This window comes from Aquarana catesbeiana, linkage group LG10 (genome assembly GCF_042186555.1).
Source record: "Aquarana catesbeiana isolate 2022-GZ linkage group LG10, ASM4218655v1, whole genome shotgun sequence".
Lineage (NCBI taxonomy): Eukaryota > Metazoa > Chordata > Amphibia > Anura > Ranidae > Aquarana > Aquarana catesbeiana.
The window spans coordinates 48,560,204-48,582,618 of record NC_133333.1 but is presented as its reverse complement, the minus strand read 5'-3'; the positions used below and the strand labels follow the sequence as shown (position 1 = coordinate 48,582,618).

At 39.8% G+C, this 22,415-nt stretch overlaps 1 protein-coding gene and 1 pseudogene across 5 annotated transcripts in view; both read left to right on the top strand.

Annotated features, from left to right (window-relative positions):
* Window positions 1-20,271, top strand: part of SYT3 (synaptotagmin 3) — a 372,879-nt gene extending 352,608 nt beyond the window's left edge. For all 5 annotated transcript variants that reach the window (XM_073602152.1, XM_073602148.1, XM_073602149.1 and 2 more), the window contains one exon: window positions 18,194-20,271. The gene's annotated coding sequence lies outside the window, so the exon portion shown is untranslated. The remainder of the gene's footprint in view (window positions 1-18,193) is intronic.
* LOC141109839 (solute carrier family 41 member 1-like) overlaps window positions 18,726-22,415 on the top strand; it is a 132,389-nt pseudogene continuing 128,699 nt past the window's right edge.

Genomic DNA, 22,415 nt, shown 5'->3' with positions numbered 1-22,415 from the left:
CATTGACAGCAGCCACGTTTAAAAACGGTAGTTAAAGGGGACTTCCAACTGGAACACTGGTATATTGATCTAAACAAATGTACAAGTGTCCCAGGAGCCAGTGATGTCACAGATGTTCTCCCTTATCAAGTACAGCTAATCTAGGGTCTGACTGTGTGCAAAAGGGCTCTCACCCATCCCACGCCCCTATAGACGCCTTGATCTCTCAAGCCATACTGCTGAAATGTATAAAATGTAGAACTGATAGGGACTTCCAAATCACCAGTCAACAAACTTATCTTAAGCATGTTTCATGCGACAAATAAGCTAAGGCCATTTATCTAGTGTGACAAACAAGCTAAGGCTATTTATTTAATATTTAGTGACACTGCTTAAACTGTGTAATGTGCATTGCCGTTGTGTTTTTTTTTTTTTTCATCTTCTGCAACATACTGTTGCTTTCAGAAATCTGTTCAATGCTTTATTAATGGCCCTGTCTGTTGGCTCTGATGAGCACTGCTAATTACATTTTTTCTGTTGCAGAAGCCTTGATTAATCCTTGTGTATGAGTAAACACAGCTACATTTATGACATGATTTGTAAATTCCTCTCCAGCCTAATGCAGCATTTACCGCTGTTTTCTCTGTCACATACTTGTATAGAGCTATACTCCACATTTAATCTTTTGTGGAATCCATACCATCATATGGGCTATGTACAGTGGCTGATCTGATGGGGATATGGAGGATGCAGTTGCACTTAAGTCTAATGCCGCGCACACACGACCGGACTTTCCATCAGAAAAGGTCCAACAGAGTCATTTCATCGGACACTCCGATCATGTGTGGGCCTCATTGGACTTTTTCTTTCTAAAATTCTGACGGACCTAGAAATAGAACATGTTTCAAATCTTTCCGACGGAATCAGTTCCTATTGGGAAAACCGCTCGTCTGTTTGCTGGTCCAACGGACCAAAAACGACGCAAGGGCAGCGATTGGCTACTGGCTATTGAACTTCCTTTTTCTAGTCCCATCATGTTCTAAATGATCGCGCTTTGGTGTGATGGTGTGTAGGCAAGTCCGTTTCAGCTGAACTCCATCGGCACTCCGTCGAAAAAAACGTCAGAGTTCATTCCGACGGAAAGACTGGTCGTGTGTACGCGGCATTAGAACAAGTGGTGTCCCAGTCCTGATGACTATGGTGTCACTTTAAATTTATAATTTAAAGGGAGTTTGTTGGGTTTTTGTATTTAAACCAAATTCACCAAAGGAAAATTATAGATGAAATAGTGGCGCTTATCCCCAGGTGGGGAGATGCCAGACACTCTTATCCAGCCAGTGAGCTGAATACAGACGTGACTAGAGAAAAAGTGAAAAAACATATATTGCTAAATATCCCAAAAGGAAAAATTGATATTAAATAAAATAAATTATTCAATAAATTCAATATGAGCTAATATAAATTATAACACTCAGTGAAAGTGATATACAAATGTATAAATCCAAGAAAAAATATATAATGAAAATTGAACACAGTAAATATCTATAAAGTCCAGAAACCAATCAATCGTGAAAAATAATCGTGAACATATTTGAAGAAAGTCCAACGGGTGACTCCAAAACTGCTCAGCTGTGTTTTCAAACATCCACCACACCTCTGTGACATGAATCCACTCCCTGCTGAAATTCAAACTCACCAGCTGTTAAGGCCTCTCACTCTCGTGTTTGGCCTGACAGAGCCTCTAACCCACTTACATGGGGGTTAACATGCGACCATACACCTCCACTGCTCCATAGGAACACCGCTTTTCTCAGGTTGGTAGTATGACATAAAAATAAAAGAAGCTCCAATAGTGTAATCTCATTTAAAAGATTTAATCACATATAAAACAACTTGTAATGAACTCACATTTAAAATAAAATAACAGGCAAGTCACTTCACTGCAAATGGAGAACTCCCACAGCACAGCAAGCAATAGCAACTGAAATAACAGGCGGACCCAGGAGGTGTGTGTGCTCACGTTCAACTCACCCGTCCGCGGCACTCGTCCCTTCACTGGAGCTCCTCTCTGTCCCCCTTCACTCCCTCCTCTAGTCTAGTGTGTTTTTGTATTGTTTATTATATTAAGGACTAAATCTATAAAATCACTTCATATTAATTTAACAACAAATGGGCTACTGGTTAGCACTTCTGCCTTGCAGCACTAGGGTCTCTGGTTCGAATCCAGGCTAGGACACTATCTGCATGGAGTTTGCATGTTCTTCCTGTGCTTGCATGGATTTCCTTCTACATTCCAAAGACGTAAAGGTTGGTTAATTGTCCCTTGTCTAAACTGGCCCTAGTATGTGCATGTAAGATGGGGACCTTAGACTGTAAGCTCCTTGAGGGCAGGGAGGGATGTGAATGTATAATTTGTAAAGCACTGCATAAATGGCTGAAAATAAATAAATACATAAATAAAATAATTTATTTTTATCACTCGAAGGCAGGAGGTGGTACACATGAAATGATTCTCCTGGGTTTTTTTTTAACCAATCTGACTTACCGCTATGCTGTGTAATTTGATCTCCTGTCAATAAAGCGGAACTGAACTGTATCTGAGCAACACAAGCATGAGATGCTATTTTTAATAATTTTTTTTGATCTTCGATTCAAACTCCCCCATCCATCCATGTTTCCATGATTTATTTTATTGAGAAATCACTTTGAAAATCACCCCCTTGAGTAAGGGCAGATGATTCATGTAGCATTTACTCTACTTCCTGAAATCCATCTGCCCTTAGCTCAGGCATGTAGGCAGGAGGGTGTGCTTAGCTAAATAAACCCCTCCTCCAGACTGAGGAAGAATGCCTGTGAATACTCCTGGCATGTATGACATCTTTTTGGCCTAGGCCAGAAACCAGGAAGCAACTGAAGAAATGTAAAAAAAAAAGTTTTAAACAAAAAATAATTTATATACCTTCTTATCTATTTACTAATGCTAGCAGAATAAGGAAATGGTTAATAATGATTGAGAGAGTTTAGTTCCACTTTAAGCTCTATTCATAACATAGATAGGTATTGTGTCCCTCAGTTCTGTCTGCTATTTTCTAAAAATCTATAGTTTCTATAGAGTCCTATAAACACTCAAAAACTGAGTAGGCAGTGTTGAGCTTTTTTCTTGAAAGCCTAGTAAGCTTTTAAGAACTGTCATGGAAAAATACTAATATGTAAAAGGGAGTGTTAAAAAGTGATATAAAAGATGAATTTAGAAAATATCAAATTAGAAACACGTAAGTATTCAAAATAATTTTAAAATATTATTAACTAAACATCAGTATATATTCCCTTTAATGGCATTCCTTTTGTGAGTTTTTGTTGCTTGATAATCAATAATTCCTGTGTAATACAGACTCCACAAGAAAGAACTGGCTGCTTGTATGATATTTAAACTTTATTTAGGCTACCCCGTTGCTATTTTTTTTTTTTTATAATTAAAATTGTATTATATTCAAAAGTTTATTACAAAGCAACACTAGTTGGGCATACCCTGGCTTGATGTACGCACAAAATTTATTGAACTTAAAAATTTTGCTTAACGATTGAGATATTATAACAAGATAAATCAAGTATACATAGAAATATAGAGAAAAGCATGTTGACCAGGTTAAAGTGGTTGTAAACCCTTTGCTTTACAACCACTTTTTGCTACAGGTAAGCCTATAATTAGACTTACCTGTAGCTACACTGGATATCTCCTAAACCTGCTTAGGAGATATCCCCTGTATTTGCATGTGCACTGAAGCAAACTGAAGCAATGGCACATACGTGCCGTAGCTTCAGTTAGACTGTGCCGTTACCGGCGTCTCCTGCGCACATGCACGGGAGGGACGTCATCATGGCTCCGGCCAATTACAGCGCCGGAGCCTGCAATACCCGGAAGTAACTCTGGCAACGATGTTGGCTGCCGAAGCGGTACTAGCTCATTATGCCTTTGTCTTGCAGGTTTTTTTTTTTTTTTTTTAGCATTTACAACCAATTTAACAATGACTGGAGGTCTTCAGAAGGTAACAAACGAGAGATTTGTTGTTATCGTGAGAGATTTTGAGTACCGTGTAGGATCCTTATGAGGGTAGTTGGGTTAGGAGAGTTGGATTTGTAAAAGCAACTGAATGGGAAAGGGTGAGAAGTTGGTCCGAGTTGTGAAGCTGATAGAGGAACAATACTTCAGCTTTTGATAATAGATGGGGGTTGGTCCAACATGTGTTATTTAAGACAGGGGCACACTTCTGCGGTCAGCGATCCATTTTTGACAGGTTGTGGAGAAGGGTTTTGTAGATAGGTTAGCTTTGGCAAACGAGAATTCCATTTGGAAATGTGTGTTGAGCAAACGAATGGCGTCTTTTAGGAGGGGAGGGTGGATTGATTTACATTTTTTTTCCACTGCCAGATGAGCTGCTATCAGGTTGTGTGTCACTAATGTTTGCAGGTGTCTAGGCCAAGAGGGATGTGACAGTCACAGGAGTAAGTCCTGTTCAAACATTGGGATGGATATGTCACACAAAGAGGAGATTAATCTCGTTACTTTTTTCCAGTAGATTTTGATGGGTGGGCAGTCCCACCAGATGTGTTGTAAAGATCCAATATTGTCGCAGCCTCTCCAACATTTAGGTGAAGCAGAGGGGTAGATCTTTGCCAGTCTGTCTGGTGTGTAGTACCATTTATGGAACAGTTTTTGTAGAGATTCCCAATGGGTGATGCAATGGAATAGGCGTAGGGGGGTTATGAGGGCTCTTTGCCCTCTTTTGCTTGGAGGAGGGTGTTCTATGTAAGTGGTCCAGTATCGGATGGATGAAGAGAGTAGATCAGAAGTTGGCATGGTGAGCATCTTGTAGGTTAGGGAGATTCCTTTAGCTCTAGTATTGTTGGAGTTGTAAAATGTTAGCAGAGCGTGTGAGAAAGAGTCTGTTTTTGTCCAACACATTTTGGATAAAAGGGATCTTATCCAGATGTAAAGAAAGAATGTTTTAGGAGATGAGCCAAACCGTTGTTGCAGTTATAGCAGCAGCATATGCAGTTGCAGATATGGCTCAATTCTTTAGACAACCGCATGAGCTTGTCTACAAGGTCCTCAAAGTTAGTTCTTAGTAAAATATGGTTCGGGAATGTTAATTGAATTCCTAAGTAGGGAAGGAAAGAGTTGGGGGCCCATGCGAAGGGGGATTCGGCAGAGATGGTATTAGTAGTTTGGTGGTCTAAGCCTAGGTTGAGCATGAGGGATTTACTATGGTTTATTCTATATAGGAATATTGAGCGAAATGAGTCTAGGACATGTTGGACTGCAGGAAGGGATACTTTGGGATTTGTCAAGGCTATAATGACATAGTCGGCATAAAGTCCAATTTTATGGTCTGTGTCCCCAACCTTTATTCCTGAGATCATTGGATCAGATCTTATGACCTGCACCAGTGGTTTGATTATCATGGCAAATATCAAGGGGGACAGCAGGCAGCCTTGATTTGTGCCATTGGTGATTTTAAAGGGGCTTGACACAATGCCAGAGGTCCAGACGCGTGCACTCGGCTGAGTGTATAGGCTTAATATGGCCAATAGAAATGTTCCTGAGATTCCAAGTTTTTGGGGTACCACCTCCATGTAAGGCCAATAGACTCTGTCAAATCCGTTCTCTGCATCCAGAGACAGGAAGAGAGAAGGCGCTTGGTTATGTTCTGCCCATTGTATGAGGTCGATAAAGCGTCTAGTACCATCTGAGGCTTGCCGCCTGCCTGGCACAAATCCGACCTGATCTGGGTGGATAATTTGGGGGATGACCGTTGAAAGGCATTGTGCCAGGAGTTTAGCGTATAGTTTTGTGTCTGTGTTGAGGAGTAGAAATGGTCGATAGTTGGCGGGGTTGTCCGGTGTTTTTCCTGGTTTTGGAATGGTGACTACTAATGCTTCCAGGGATTCTTTGGGGATGTTGCCTGTGGGTGCGAATTGGTTATAGGTGTTACATAGATGAGGGAGAAGAGGCACAGCAAATCGCTTATAGTATTCATTGGGAAGACCGTTGCGGCCCGCGGCTTTGTGTAGGGGTAGCTGTTTAATAAGTTTATGAATTTCAGTGGGTGAGAAAGGCGCTGAAAGAAGATCAAGCTGCTCTGGGGAGATGGAGGGAAGGTAAGTAGATGATAAAAAAAATCGAATGTCTTTTTGGTTGGGTTGGGGGGCAATGGGTCTGCTTCTGTAAGATTATAAAGTTTTGCATAAAAGTTACTAAACTCATTGGCGATATTGAGTGGGTTAGCTATGCCTTGAGAGTTTGTGAGGAATGAGATTTTATTGCTGGAGAACTGTCTTTTAAATTGTTTAGCCATGAAGGCTCCTGGTTTATTAGCTGAAGTGTAAGATTGCAGTCTAAGCCGTTTAATGTAATAATCAAATTTGTTTTGAAGATGGTCCCTGAGTGGATACCTAAGGTTTTTAAGTTCTGAGGAGATATTGTCGGAGGGGCATTGTTTTAGAGTGCAAATCTGTTTTAGCAGGGACTCTGTAATGGAGGACTGAATTTTTTTGGAGTGAGCTCTGAGTTTTATAAAAAGATCTAAAGAGTTTTCATTATTTAGGAAGTAAGTCTCAATCTCGGATTGTATTTGTGTCTCAAATGCGGGGTTGTTAAGAAGGGAAGTATTTAGTGTCCAGATTGTGTGTCTGGGTGATTGGGAAAGGGGGGATAATTTGATTATGACTGGTGCATGATCAGACCAAGATATTGTTCCTATATGGGATTCAGTTATGGAATATAGCAGGTGTTTATCTGTGTGTTAGATGCCTGATCCCCCACATTGCAGTGTGGTTCCTTCCACTGGCCCCTGTAACCTGTAGTAATGAAGGGGTCGGAGGGTGAAACCACAGAGACCAACAGGGGACGCCATTATCCGACACTCTCAGAAAATGTCATATGCTGATCTTTGAGCAACACAGTGAAGTCTGGTGATGCTGGTAATGGTTCAGTTGAGTATTAATGGTTAACTTTTCATGAAAATCTTATATATCTTAATCTTATAATAAATATGTTATATAATTAAAAAAAAAAGTTTATTCTAATTATAGTCTGCTTTTCCCTGGTTCCTCTTTTCCCCTTATCAACATATTAATTAAATTTTTATATAAAGACTTTGTTTTCATTACATACCTAATTTTACCCCAGGCAGTTATTCATTTTGCCCTTAAGCCTAGTACACACGAGCCAAATGTCGGGTGGCATCGGCCGTTTCAATAGAAACCGGCCGACATTTGGCCCCTGTATACTATAGGTGGTCCAAAAGAAGCCAGCCGTTCGGACAGCTTCTGTTGATAGAGCATGACCACAAAAGGTCTGCCGATCGGCTCCCATCAGTGCTCTCAGCCAATGTCTAAGAGCGGTGACCGGAGTATTCTGGTGGGGGGGGGGGGGTTCCCCCTGTGAGAACACAATAGAACAGCAGGGGAGATTGCTCTACTAACATTGGATAGTTAGTACAGTGGCTCCTCCTAAACTGTCAGGTTTTTGTACTCGAATATCAAAAGAGAGATGGGGCTTGGACTTTTTAGGCACAGTCGACAATAGTTAATAGAAAACATATATATTTTATTATAATAAATCACATAAACAAATTACATATTCCAAAAAATCCACATTGACAATACCATACAAGATATATAAACAATACCGCTACTGCATAGAACCAGATGAATCTACAAGAAGACAAAAGGATGAAAAAATCATTCCATATGATATATATGTCCACGAGTATGGTTCAAAGGCAGATGAGCGGTGTGATGATGTGAAAAGTAGTTTGCTTTGCTCTACATGTTGTGCGCTGTGTAGCGATTCTTCAGGAGCATATACATTAGCTATCAAATAGATGGGAGAAAAAAGAATATGTATAAGTATAACAATACAATTGCATTAAGATATCAATCACATGCCATAAAATATGAGCTGTAATATCTACATCCAAGGCAGCCTATTACAATGTGGATTTTTTGGAATAATGTGATTTATTATAATAAAATATATATTTTTTTTCTATTAACTATTGTCGACTGTGCCTAAAAAGTCCAAGCCCCATCTCTCTTTTGATATTCTAAAACTTACAGGACTAATACTAACCTAATACTGGTTTATCCTAAATATATATAGAAAAGACATTAGTTACCCTCTGAATTGCATTGTTTTTTTTTTCAAAAGCAGTATTTATTACAGCAAAGAGTGCAAACAAGAAGCATTTAACCGCTTTAGCCCTGGAAGATTGCGCGGCCGTTTGACGCTGTCCCCGAACGAAATTGATGTCCTTTTTTTTTCCCACAAATAGAGCTTTCTTTTGGTGGTATTTGATCACCTCTGCGTTTTTTTATTTTTTGCGCTATAAACAAAAAAAGAGCAACAATTTTGACAAAAAAAAAACAATATTTTTTTACTTTTTGCTATAATAAATATCCCCAAAAGTTTTAAAAAAAAAAAAACACATTTCTTTATCAATTTAAGCCAATATATATTCTTCTATATATTTTTGGTAAAAAAAAATCGGTATAAACGTATATTGATTGGTTTGCGCAAAAGTTATAGCGTCTGCAAACTATGGGAAAGATTTATGGCATTTTAATTTAATTTTATTTATTTTTTTTACTAGTAATGGCGGTGATCTGCAATTTTTAGCGGTACTGAGACACTGCGACGAACAGATCGAAGGCATTTGTGTGTTTACACTCACAAATCCCCATGCTGGCGCTCATGCACGCGATCGCGCGTGGCCGGTGGCGATCGTGCCCGCCAGCCACGCACATCGGGTCCCCCTCCGTGCAGCGGGCGCGCGATCTCTGGTGGCTGAAACCGGGTAGGACGTACCCGTACGGGATTTCGCCCAGGAGAGCCATATCTGCGTGACACGATTGGCAAGTGGTTAAAAAGAGTATTTTAATGCTGGTATTTTTAATCTCGTTACATGTTAATTACTAGATTGACATAAAAAACAAGAAAAAATACTGTGCTACCATTAAATTAATATACCCCCTAAAAAGCAGCAGTTAAACAGTGAGATGTGCACCAAAATACCAAAAGAAAAAAGAAAAAAGAAAAATAGAAAAAGAAATAACCATGCTTTAGCGCGGTTATTTCTTTTTCTTTTAATTACTAGATTGGCTTTCTAGTAAAATACCAAAGTAAATGGCCAAACTAAATTATCAATAATGTAAATGAACCTCCAGTATTTGCGCACAGTTGTTGGAACAGAGATAATTATAGTCCATTGCTGAGATCCTTTTTTATTATTGTACAACATGAATGACACTTGTAAGGACTGCCATTGTGATGGGAGCAAAGACATTTGTTCTCAAGGGAACTAAAAGTAGAATTAATTTAAAGCCTTACAAAGGGTGTTATAGAAAATCTACAATTTCATTACTGGCCTATTATGTAAGTATTGATTTTTTTTTAAGCCAATAATCAAAAGCCATCCAGCTGATCAGGTAGTAATTGATTTGTATGTACATAAGTGGTGGCGCCTGAGTCAACCAAGCTGATGTCTTGTTTTTGGAGTTGTCCTTTGGGGTTTGGGTGGAGTGCTTGTGTTTAATTTTCTTTTAGGAACTCTAGTCTAGACAAAAATACTGACTGATGTGTTAAGATTTATAAATGTAAAGTATTTATAATCATAAAAATGAAAAACTTGTATTTTGGAATGCAATTGTTCATAGTTATCTTTTTCTATTCAATTATTGCAGTTATCTTGGTTTGTACTTTGACAAGTACTCTTCATTCTTCTGGATTTGTGGACATCCTTTATGGTGCTATACTCTGATCTCCACCATAACTTGTTGTCTGGTTGTCTGGTCTTTGAATATTTCATGTGTTCAATCATATCTTAATAAACATATTACAGAATTAAAAAAAAAAGAATATGTTAAAAATTAGATTCTGTTTGAGCTAGGGATTTCCTTAAAAGGAAAGATAAAAATTTTGGCTTTGCTGTAGATTTTTTTTTTAGGATGACTAATGCCCTGTACACACGACCGGTTTTGCCATCGGAATAAACTCCGAAGGTTTCTCCGTCAGAACTCCGACGGAATTCCGCTCAAGCGGTCTTGTCTGCACACGGTCACACCAAAGTTCGACCATCCAGAATACCGTGACGTACAACAGGACTAGAAAAAGGAAGTTCAATAGCCAGTAGCCAATAGCTTCCGTCTTGTACTTGCTTCAGAGCATGCGTCGTTTTTGGTACGTCGGAACAGCATACAGACGAGTGGTTTTCCTGATAGGAATTGGTTCCGTCGGAAATATTTAGAACAGGTTCCATTTCTAGGTCCGTCAGAATTTTCGAAAAAAAAAAGCCCGATGAGGCATACACACGATCGGAATAGAAGATGAAAAGCTTCCGTCTGACTTTTTCTGACGGACATTGCAATACACAATAATGTACGCGGCATTATTACGGGTTTTTCTGCTGTTGGGAATTAATGAAACATAGCCTAAGCAGATTAACAGTTCGGTGAGCAAGGCCTAATTGACAGTGAGACTTGCAAGATATTTCTAACTAGACTCCTTTTGCAAGTTTCAGGTAACAATAAAAGAACTCCAATGAATGCCATTATACAATAGCGCAATCTGACCTGGTATCATCCTTCTGTCCTTCCTTGCACAGCAGCACTCAAACTAGGAGAGGCTGGGGCAGCATTCGGTGCAAATCAGGAACATGCCAACAGAAGGAGAGAAAAGAGATTACCTTGTCAGTCTCCTTCTGTTCCTATATTGTCCATACTCCGGTTGGGGGGCAGGGAGCTGGCCAGGTTGCATTGCATGACTACAAGCAAAGCCATGTCACTAGTCTGGCAAGGCTCTCCAACGGAGCTGTATACATTTCAGGACTAGCTGGACAGAAATTCTTTGGCAGGTTAAACCACTTCCATATCAGTAATTTAGTTGTGTATTTAGCAGTTTGTTGGATCTTTTTTTCATTTAGCCATCTGGCTGTCCATTAGGGGCGCACTGGCGCCGCCCCCCCCCCCAGCCATGCGTTCGGCTCCGTGATCTACATGCAAGGCACTGGACCGTGGATTCCAATGGGGGGGGGTTGAAGCACATGATTAGAGCCAGAGGCTCTAATAGGCTTCAAAAAAGGGTGGGCATGGATCGCAGAGCAATGCACTTCGAGCCCACCCAGTTGTGTGACAAAAGCGAATGCATATTCGCTATTGCCACACTGATCCTCCTCCCGGCAGATCAGGAAGTGGATCTTGAGACCCATCACCCGATTGGCTAAAAAGACAGGCGATCCTATTGGACCCCTAGTAGGGAGGAGATGCACAGTGGAAGCCGCCATGATGCAGAAGAGGAGGAAAGGACACAGGAGCTGCTGCTCATAGGAGTGCTTCCCACCCGCAACCTAGCTGGGGTATGTGTCACTGTGGCTGAGTGAAAAAATTAACTAATTCTTCCATTCACACAGGCAAGGTGCATGAAGGTATCCTCCCCACTGGGGCATTGTATTCTGATAGCAGGGACTCTATGCTGTCAGAATACACCGATCAGTGCCGGCAGCTTCTGATCAAGAAAAATATTTCAACATTTCCATTTGCCGCAGGTCACTCGGGTATCTCCATGTGCTTGCGATCCTGCAAACTGCCTCCTGGGATTTCTTTGTCACTCATCCCAGGAGGCATATCACAGAAATGGAGGCTTGCACAGAAATGGCACGGATGTGTGCTAGTTTGCTGACAGGGGTCCATAGTGTGTCTGCGCATGTGCTAGGGGTCTGGCATGTGCATGGGGGCTCCTGGCATGCCTGCGCATGCAGCAGAAATTAATTCAGGATGGCGGCACCAGTTTAGGGAGAACCTTTCCTATAAACAAGACAATGCTAGACTCCATTGACTAGTACGTTTTTTTGGGAATGGGAACACATAACAAACATATAATGGAGTTTTCTAAAATTTGACTGCAAAAGTGTAAATGCACTTTAGGTGAGACAGACGACCATCCATTGTGTGGCAGTGCAAAACAGGAAGCAGAACCTGCACAGACAAAAAAAGGCTGTCCCTGCACATATTTAATTGAAAAACATTTGTAGAAACAAGGTTTTTAAACTTTAATTCACACTGATAAAATGGTCTACATCAAGTTATTGTCTTTACCGTACAGTGCTTTCTTTCTCAGAAAATAGGGGCAGGAACTAAACCATGACTTCTCAAAACCCTTTTGACCCACACACACCCTTCAAGCAGCAGCAAATACTGGGTGTGGTCATATTTCACTAACAGTGGGAGGGTTTTAAAGGGGCATTAAATACCACAAGTGCATTATGTACAGAGTTCAGGAGGTGCGCTACATACAGAGTGCAGCGTTCAGATGTGCACTACACACAGAGTGCAGAGTTCAGCCTTCTTCCATAGCTATATACTGTATATAAAAAGGAAGTGACCAGTCGCATAACTAAATATCAGTGGCATGCTTCCATCCCGGGTTAATATATAAAAAGAAAAAAGGGGGGCAACTGGGACTTTAACCTTCCTGGCGGTATGATTATTTCGGATTTTAGGTGCTGAAAGCGGTACAATTATTTTGCATGGAAATTTGGCGTTTTATATTGTAGGTCTGTAATTCTTAACAATAACACACTTAAATCTGTCCAAACAAGAGTCTAATAGATATCCCGGGTATGATGAAGTTTGAAACACAAAAACATAAATTATAATATAATAAATAAATGTAAATAATTTTAAAAAATAATAATATAATATTAATAAAATTAATTTCTCCATAAATCACTATCGCTCAATTCTGCAAGTGTTCTAAATTACTATCGCTGTTTTCTAGCTGGTCTAAAGCCACTTTTGACATAAAGGGACACTTTTTGGTTGCTATGGACAATCTCCAGTTTCCAGGCAGAAAGAACAGTAATATATAACATAAAACTGCATGCAGGGCATGGGCCAAAGCACTGGGGACAAAAGGGATGTGAAATAATTTCATTGTACTGTAATCTGTAAGATTACAGTACTGTATGTGTTATGATTTTTACAATTTTTTGAATTTGCCGCCAGGCTCCGCCCCCGTGCGTCGCAACGCTCGCAGGGAACGGAGCCTGGCACGGAGAGGCTTTGGAGGAGACAGAGCCCACGGACACTGCGAGGGACATCGCAGGATCCTGGGGACAAGGTAAGTAAGGCGGTACCAGCATCCTGCAATGTAATCCCGAGTGTGGCTCGGGGTTACCGCTAATGGGACTGAATTTTAACCCCGAGCCACACTCGGGAAAACCGTCAGGGAGGCTACATGAAGCATGTCAATTGAAAGTAAAATAATGAATACATGTGAGTAGGTAAAATGATTTGGATTTAATTTAAAGTCAATAACCCCTAGGGGTAGTCCATGATTTTGATGCATACAGTAACAATAAAGTAGTATAGATACAGACATAGTTACAAAAATTTATATATTAGCAGTAACAACCATCAAGGACTCAGTAGTGCAAACAAATCAATGGACATACATGAATGCAGTTCATAACAGAAATACATGAATTAAAATTGCCAATCAAAATCACAAAATCACATGAAATGAGAACAAACTCGATAAGAAAATTAATGAATATCAGGAATAAAATTAGGCTTGATAGGGCATCCTTAGTTAAAGAACCCGACGCCTTTCTTGGCTTCTTGCCAGTCATCAGGGGTGGGATGCATAATTTAACTGAGAAAAGCAAAGGAATATCATGAATATTGATACATGTGGAACCTCAGGCTAATAGAGAAAAACTATCAAAATTCTCTACTTTGGTTGGAAAAGCTACTTACAAAATAGCCCAAAAATCAAGGAGAGTTTCCAGCAATGGGATCTGTTAGGGTCTGAGATATAACCGGGGTTGAGGCAGGGTTCCGACCATCCTCCCAACATATTGGAGAGCGGGCCCAGGGAAACCAAAGCCGACTGATTCCTGAGCCCTCAAACACTGGTCAATGGGTTGTAAATGGGAAAATCTGAGAAAAATTGTAATGTGTCAAAGAAAGTGAATCTAAAGTTAATCGTATTGAATGGATGGAAAATAATGACTGAAAAACGTGTACTTAATACATAGGGGAAAGTAAAATGTGTGAGAAATGATCAGGGGAAAATAATAAGAGGGAATGGGAGTGAACTGAATAAATAAAATGCGAGTGAAAATGGATTGAAAAAAAAAAAAAAATTCAAACTCATACAATGGGAAATGTATAGAAATGTATGTGTGGTGCACTCAATGAATGAGTGAGAAGATAGGAATGTGTGTACATAAAAAGGAAAAAAGAGATAAATGAGACTCTATTACCCATGTGTTGAATTATGGCTGCTGACGGAGTGGTCCCTTCCCTTCCCTCACATGTATTCATTATTTTACTTTCAATTGACATGCTTCATTTAAAGTCCCACCTGCCCCCCTTTTTTTTATATACTTCTTCCATAGCTGTTTACCTCTGCATCCCCCATCCACATCTCACTTTCACCCCCCTTCCCAGCTGGCTCTAGGACCTCCCCGCACACTGTAAATGGCTCCGCCTCTCTCACTTGCAGGTAGATCATCCAGTGGGGGTGTCGGCATCTGCACAGCACCCCAGGCACTCACATTTCCCTTGTCCCCATTCTGCACTCAGTGGGAGCCACTCAGGAGACCAGATTTGTGGGCGCTGCTGAAAGACAAGCTGTCACTTGTAAACACAAGTTGGACTTCTGTGTTTTAGAAGTGATAGTGCTGAGCAGGGAGCAGAGGGTCTGAGTCAGAGGTGGTGGAACTGAGTTCCACCAAGTTCCAAGCGAAAAAAAGCCCTGTTAACATATATTTGAAAAAACTGGAAAGGCTGTACAGCTTACATACTATGGCCTACTACTATGACCCTACTAAAAACCCAAGCATTATATGTCACATTCCGTGATGGGTTTTCCATAATCTACAATAAAGGAATAATTGGTTACTGCAGTTATGATATAGTGACACTGTTTACAAATACAAAAACTACATTAGGAGAAACCTCACCACTACATTAAAAACAAACTGAACTGTATCTGAGCACCACATTATTTCATTCATTTTTAATATTCAAAGCAAACTCACCCATCCATCCTTGTCTTCATGCTTCATTTTGTTGGGAAATCACTTTGAAAAACACCCCCCTAGCATTTCCAGCAGTGGCCATTTTGAGTAAGGGCAGATGATTAATGTAGCATTTACTTCCTTCCATTCCTTCCTATCTACCTTTGGATGCAAGCATGCATGCAAGAAGGTGTGGTTAGCTGAGAAAACCCCTCCTCTCCTCCTCCAGATAAAATGAAAAATACCCATGAAGACTAATGGAATGTATGACATCATTTTGGACTAGGCCAAAAACCAGGAAGTAACTGAAGAAATGTAAAAAAAAATGTTAAAACAAGGAAATATAATATACCTCCCCATCTATTTGCTAAGGCTAGTACTACAAGGATTACAAATAGTTAATGTTGATTGAGAGAGTTTAGTTCAGCTTTAAATAATAATGTTGGCTGTGCCACTGTGTAAAATATGCATTGTGCTGTGAATTGCAAAAGAATGGAGAAACTGCATATGTAAACAATATGGGTCGCTTGTTAAGATTCAGGGCAAATATTCACAGAGAATTTTCAATTCAAGTCCTGCTCATTAACACTGTGTAGGAATTTTAATGCATCTCCACGTATTGTTTAGTACCAATAATCCATTAGTTTTCAAAATGAAAAGAAATGTTCTAAAAGAAGTAATAAATGTAATTTACAAGTGTTTCTAAAGTGGTAAATACTTTGCCATTATCTTGTCGATGATGAAATTGTATCAGTTGTTATGGTAACCATAACATAATAAGTCTCTGCAGATAATGTACAGCGGCTATCCGCATTATGGAAAAAAAAAGTACATAGCTGTGCAGAAAGAATATTTATGTTGATGTGCAGAAAGAGAGATGCAGATTTTGGTGCTTTTGTTATTTTTGGTGGTGCACTACCTATCTATATCTATCTGTAATTTAGGTGCATACCTTACATTACTGCCATGTGTTCTGGATAAGACTTTTACATCTAATCGAAAGACATTTGCAACAGCAAATACAGATGACTGAAAAACATGAAGTCATCATAAAAATGTTAATGGGGTGCTTTTGGATTGACCTAAAGCAGCATTTTCTGACCATTTGAGGGTTATTTTTGCCAAGCTAGCTTGCATGACTGAAGGCAGTCTCAGAAACACCTCTGTAGTTTAAGGGTTAGGAATGTTCCTTGAGGCTGGTGGTTCTGGATGAAAGCTGTTTTTATGCTTTACCTACCGTGTATTAGTTATTATAAACATCAAAAATAAACCTTCCTATCTATAACCATACCGGCTAGGATTCTTTGAAATGTATTAACTTGAATGGTTGGCAGCAAGGACCCAAAGGAAAGGTAAGGCTACACACATCTTCTGTTGCAACTCACTTTATTGTAAAACTCTTATAGAATGCTTGAGCCTTCACATGATACTTGTCATAATCCTTAAAGTGGATGTAAACCCACTCATCATTTCCAAAGTAATGGCATGGTGCTGATCTCTAGGTATCCCCCTCCTGTATTTGGAGCCCCGTAAAACTCCGGATTCAGTGGGCAGGTATATTTTTCGGTGCTCAGGGGGGAGGGTCATGACATCACTAGACTCCCACCCACCTCTACACTCCCCTTGGGCTGGCAGCGGTGCGAAGACGAACCTTGCGCTTGTTATACGAGAAGTGCGCACACAGGTGACACCAAGCGTGTTCTGGGCAGAAGCAGAGCGTGCTCACGCCCCCCCCTGTGACTCCTGCGCATGTGCCACACAGGCTGTAGTGGGAAGAAGATTTGGGCATATCTGTGCTAGCTCTGAGATGCTAGTGCATGAGATGAGTAAAGGAGCTGTCACAGCACGGAGAAGAAACTGGTACATATTTATCTGTGTGTCGTTTTTTTCTAACTGAAAAAAAGATAAGATTGCACAGAGCTGGATTAACTCTTTGTGGCAAGACTGGGCACAGATGACATGACATCCTCTACTGTACAAGGTAGAAGACTTAATTAAAAACATTTTGTTGGGGTTTACATCCACTTTAACCATAAAGCCTTATGATTAGATTAAGGCTGGGTTCACATATGTGCAGCCGCGATTTCCAGCCTGGGGTCCAGTGTTTTTCTGTTCACCGGTTCAGGTGCAATTCAGGTCCGAATTTTTGCCCGAATAAGTACCTGGACCGGACCCAAAAACACAAAGGACCCTTTTGAAAACCGCACTGTGGCCGCCTAGGACATGTGTGAACCGGCTCCATTGAGAGCCGGTCACACTCGCACGTCATGCCAATTGGATGCTGTGAAAACCGCATCCAATTCACACATATGTGAACCCCCAAAGGCAGAAATGTATGAGGGCTCTACCAGTCCATTTGATGTGAGCTTCCTAGCAAACACAGTTGCAATGGGTGATTGTTTAGCTTTATCTTTTTTTAGGTTCTTCCTGTGAAACAATTAATGCAACAGCTTTAAGATCTATGTCTGACTGCCATAGGGGGCTAGAAATGTATCTCTCTTTGCTTTAAAAGGTTTTATTTATCACCATGGACAGGGTTTTTTCTCAAGTCATCAGTCCATCTCAATCAGCTCTCTATAAAATGTGAGCTATTCATAAAAACTGAAAAATATGGAAAATCTATATGCAACTGAGTTTATAGCATATTTTTGTTAATGCATATTATATACACAGTTATGTTACACAGCGTTGTCCAGTTTAAGGGCAGCACAGTGGCTAGCACTTCTGCCTAACAGCACTAGCGTAGTTGGTTTGAATCCCAACCATAGCACTACCTGCCTGGAGTTTGCGTGTTCCCTGTGCCTGCATGAGTTTCCTCTGGGTTTTCCGGGTTCCTCCCACACTCCTAAGACATACTGGTAAGGTTAATCTGCTACTGTCTAAATTGGCCCTAGTATGTGCGAGTATGACTGTGAGATAGAGACCTTAGATTGTAAGCTCCTTGAGGGCAGGGACTGATGTGAATGTATAATATATATGTAAAGTGCTGTGTAAATTGCTGGCGCTGTGTAAGTAGCTGTAATTAATGACACTTTTTTGACCATCACATTGCTTACTAATCCATGTTGCCTTTATTAAGAATTCTATCAATGTAACTAGCTTACTGACACCATGTTATTCTTCCTCCTTAGGTATCTGAGCCACAGGCTGTGCTCTGTCTGTTTCCTCTTCATCCCACCTGTTTAATGAGGAGGGCACAAGACTCCTGAGAAGGGCAAATGAAGACAAGGCTGTAAAAAAACAACTGCACCAGAAAACAATGTAGATTTCCTTAAAGCCATAGAGTAATCATGTACATTTTGGTTGAAACTACACCAAGCCATGGTGAACTTCAATAAGGAGGACACAGGCTAAACAGTCACTCACCATTTCAAACTCCAGCAATGCACTAAATATAGCATGGGTGATAAAGAAAGGAGGAGACGTTGAACACTGATAAATCATTTAGATGAACCAACCATTTAGGAACATTAAGTCAGAATGAATTGCATGTAATGGAAAAGCCTCTCTTCTCAGCCTCATTTTACCTCCTGTGATGGGGGATACAGTGCTTGACTTCCAAAGCAATGCCGCTGTGGTCTTTTGGCTTGTTTCCCGGTTTAACAGCTATTGGCTTGGTTACAACGCTTGCCTCATCTCTAAAGTATTTCCCATGCTTTCACCATGGATTATAAGAATGGGAACTATGAAATCATGTAGGTTGTGGTGCACCACACACATTTCTTTTACCAATGTTGCAGTAGAAAGCAGTGGTTTTGGTCAAAAGCTGCTGCTTCAAAGAGGTGGTAACCACTAGTCAATGGAAAAGCAGGAGCATTTGTCAGACTCTTGCTGTAAGATGTAAGCACTTTTCTGTTGACTGTCTTTCTAATGCTTCATGTAATAATGTACAATAAGTATGTGTGAGCCTGACCAAATAATGTCCAGTTGAGTGGTCCTTGGTGGCTTTCACCGTTCTATTAAAAAAAATGGTAATTTTGCCATTGTTGTTATGGTGAGCGAGATTTCTGAATATGATTAAATGTTCTATGTTTGTAGTAATGATTATGACAACTTTCTGAAAGGTTTGTCTTCCAGTCCAGAAATAAAGGGTGTTGATATCCTTCCAAGGTACAAATTCAATAAAGAAAAGCAATTGTGGGACATTAATCAATATATTTTATCTAAAAAGCCCTTTTGTTAATGAAAAATGCCAGTTCAGTGCCACTGTATCTTTTGTAAACATTGCGCCTTATGGCTTTAATAGTTGAAGAAGAATTGACATTCTACTCTTAAAGGGAAACAGTTGTTGTAACAACACTATAAATGTGAGAGTAAGGAATACACATTTGGACTGAAAAGATTCACAAATGTGTGCTTAGGTGACCAGTGTATAGTGATTTGGCACCTGATTTTGTTATTGTGTAGACACATCTGCCATCCAACCAAATGTTTCTTATTAATGTACTAACATCAACATTGCTTAAAGGAGTTTGTACAGTATCCATACGTCAATTTAAAGTCATCTTGATGTCTTCATTACCAGTTGTTGACCACTTCCAGATGTTTTCATCTGGGGTGACTTCTATCCTTCGCCTCAGTCTATTGACCAACAGCTATTTTCTGTTCTAGAGCTGTTGTAAGTCATTATGGAGACAAGGCCAAATCCTTATGAACCGGCTGAGTAGTGAAAAAAACTTGAAGGGCCTTGTGTATATTTCATATCATTATGATATGAACAGATTTGAAATTCAGAATTTCATAATGAGATTCTCTTTGTATGAGCTGAAGTTCATGATTATGTATGTTCAGGTTTGGTCACTGCTGATGGACGAAGAGCTTGACCGAAACTCCTGTTGGGTGCTGGCCCTGCATTTAGTGTTGGTGCTTTTCTTCTACATTTTTTGGAATTGGATTCACCAAGGATTGCATGGACTTCATAGCATGTGCAAGCAATTTTTAAGAGGAACAGGACTACTCCTTGGGAGGCCCACCCGTAAATTTCCCAATAGAGGAAGAAAGGAGATGAAAGGAAAATTTGGCTCATACAAAATTAAAACCATTCAAAAACAATTAAACCAAATGCACGTGTGTATTTTGTTGAAAAATTACATTTGTCTGTTTATAGTGTGTGAGAAAATGTTCATTTCTGAGCAGTCGTTGACTGTAAAGCCATACCAAACAGTGTAAAAAAAAATTAAAAAAAGGAATAAAAAGAACATGTGAAATATGTGATGGCAGTTATTAAGTTATTCAAGTTGAACAAAAATGATAAATATGGCAGTTTGTTTTTTGTACCTAACTGGTGCTGCAGACCACTTCTTCTGCAACCTAGACCTATCAACACCTTGCCTGACAGCATTACACGTATAAAGTTTAGCATTTTGACTTCTCTTCTTCATTTGATAAGAGATGGAATTCATTTCAGCAGCTTTCCAGCAATTATATACATCTGATTCAAATCCCCTAAATGCCTCTATGAATCATTAGCATAGGTGCTTCACCTTTGGAAATATAAGGCTCTGCACATAAACGTAATGATGCATTTTGCAAACACATATTAACACTCACTGTAGACCAAAGCCTTATGCAAACTCACCATTTTGTTTATGCAAGGGCCGATGCAGTAATGCATAACAGCATAGACATGCTTTACGAAGGTTTAGAAAACAGTTGTGTTGTAAAACGGACCTGAAAAGCATGGGAGATCAGATTAAACACACTGCTGAATGACTCTGATGAGAGAGACTTGTCCAAACAGAAATAGGAATATCTGGCTTTAGGAGTACATGGGTGTTTTTTTGGTCATTCACTTCTGCTAATAAAATCTAATGAGATTCAACTGCTCTTAGAGAGGTTTTCAATAAAATTATTTCACTCCACTTCGGCATGGTGCTTGTACAGTTTATAAAGCCCATTTAAGCAGAAAGTTCAATTGTACTTTATTAAATAAATTAGTATTGAGTTTCATACAGAGGTACAAAAATCTATGAGTCGTGTACATTTATCATGTGCATGGTAAGATAAGGTAGTCCAACACAATGTACAGCTACATTGATTTTTCTTTCAAATAATGTATTTATATTCCTAAGGCCAACTATGCAAAGGAACTTGTGTTCTATAGTCTAGGAACTTAGTATGTAAGTTGTGGGACAAAATTGACAAGGCAACAATAAGCATGATGCTTGTGGTACATGAGGCAATATGAAGCCCATTCAAAAAGCTTCAACCTATAAAGGTAGTGTTAGAGTACAGAGAAGGGAAAAGCAAAGCAAGACTAAGTAAGGGATCGAAGATAGGGGGGTGGGGAGCCATGATGAGGAGATTTGTTACAATGAGGGGAGCCAATCAGGAGATTTGTTACAACTTCAATAATCGCTGGACTAAATTGTGTGGTAGAAAAATGGAGACCTATGGTTCCCATTCATACTGCAAAATTTAGACAAGCTACCTTGAAGTCTAGCCGTGAGCTTCTCATTAATTAGGGTCCAGTGTGCTCAAGCTTTGACTTCAGAAGCAGATTGGTATGGTGAGAGCAAGTTCAATTGGATATGTACTTATTGTGTTTTTTCATTGTAGTTAAACATTTCTTTTCTGAGATCTGTTTTCACTTTAACATGAGCCTTTCTGTTGATCATCTTGTTAAAAAATCAACTGTGGCTAAATTAAAAAATCAACTGTGGCTAAACGTATATTAATAAAGCATTCATTCTTCCAAGGGGGCAAATTCATTTGAAAAGAATGCTGTTCCTGTGAGATAACTTTAATAAGAGTGATCACCTAACAATCGCCAATCAACCACCATCATCAAAAGCCAGTATTACACTTTCTCTTTAATAGACTGGAAATCAAGAGAAAAAACACACACACAAGTTGTTGTTGGTAAATCTGTCCACATCATTTTCTATAACAGACCTGGAGGGGGAATCATGACTTGGAAAACGGATCATTCCGTTTACTGTCAGAAATAGAGCTGAAGCTGTGTGTGTGTTTGTGACAAGAGAAAAGTGACAAGCAAGATGGCATGTGACTGCAGGCACCAAATTATGACTTCATGTCACCCATTCAATTACAGTTAGATAAGCACAGGGACCTTGAGCAAACAGCGAAGGATGCCTTCAGGCTAACATTGCCAGGCAAAGACTATTTTTACAGTTATGTTGTCTGAAAATGGCTTGTGACAGCAGAGCATCACTTATTATAGGGGATTCTCTAGCATTTCTGAAGTTATTTAGAGGTATACAGTAAGCTATGTTAAGATTAGACTCCTGAGATTCACCCAAACTCCTGTGCTTAGTGCAGATCAGATAGGTTCCTACATGGACGTTTCTTACTGCAAAAATGGTAAAGCAATCAATCCAGGTGAGCTCTTCA